At 36.8% G+C, this 880-nt stretch overlaps 1 pseudogene; it reads left to right on the forward strand.

Moving 5' to 3' along the window:
- Positions 1-650, forward strand: LOC127545266 (protein disulfide-isomerase A3-like; annotated as a pseudogene).
- The last annotated feature ends 230 nt before the right edge of the window (positions 651-880 follow it).

An 880-nucleotide genomic window follows, 5' to 3' on the forward strand; every position in this document is an offset into this window, starting at 1 on the left:
ATGGTGAAGAATCAGAAGCAGCAAGCAGGACCTGCCTCAGTTTCTCTCTTAAGTGTAAAAGATTTTGAGAAGTTCATTAGTGAAAAAGCTACTTTTGTGGCAGATTTCTTCAAGTTTATTCAATGAATCTCACTCAAGAGTACCCCAAAACACCTACAAATGAGGGAGAACTACCATTTTGCATACACCAGTGTTGATGATCTCATGAAAAAATATAATCCTGATGGTCAAAAATGTATCCAGAAGAATATTTTTGTTGTTTACAAGGCAAGGATCTACTTGTGGCTTATGATAATATGGACTCTGAGATGAATACTAAAGGATCCAATTACCGGAGAAACAGAATAACATGAGTGGCACAGAAATGCCTGGAAGCTCCACAGAAACTCAACTTGACTGTTGCTGGTAGCAAAACTTTTAGTCATGAACTTTCTGATTTTGATTTGGAAAGAACCTTTTAACGAGATGCCTGTTGTTGCTATCAAAAAACTGTGAAAAGAGAAATATGTCATGCAAGATAAGTTCTCCCATATTGGGAAAGTCCTTGAGTGATTTCTGAGAATTCCTCTGATGGCAACCTGAAGAGATACTTAAAATGTGAGCCTATCTCAGGGAATAGTGATGGAACTCAGGCAGGGAATGGTAGCTGAGAATTTGATTAAATTGTGACTACTGATAAAGATATTCCAATAGAATGTTTTATCCAGTGGTGTAATCATTATAAAAACCTGGCACGCAAGTACAAAGAATTGGAAGAAAAGTACAGCAAAGATGGCTACTATGGCCAGTGATGTGTCTTTTTCACAAGTACTTGCTAATAGTCTTCCCTACCATTTATTTCTCTCCAGCAAATAAGCAAAATTCACAGAAATATAAAGGT

This window comes from Antechinus flavipes, chromosome 1 (assembly GCF_016432865.1).
Source record: "Antechinus flavipes isolate AdamAnt ecotype Samford, QLD, Australia chromosome 1, AdamAnt_v2, whole genome shotgun sequence".
NCBI classification, from domain to species: Eukaryota; Metazoa; Chordata; class Mammalia; order Dasyuromorphia; family Dasyuridae; genus Antechinus; species Antechinus flavipes.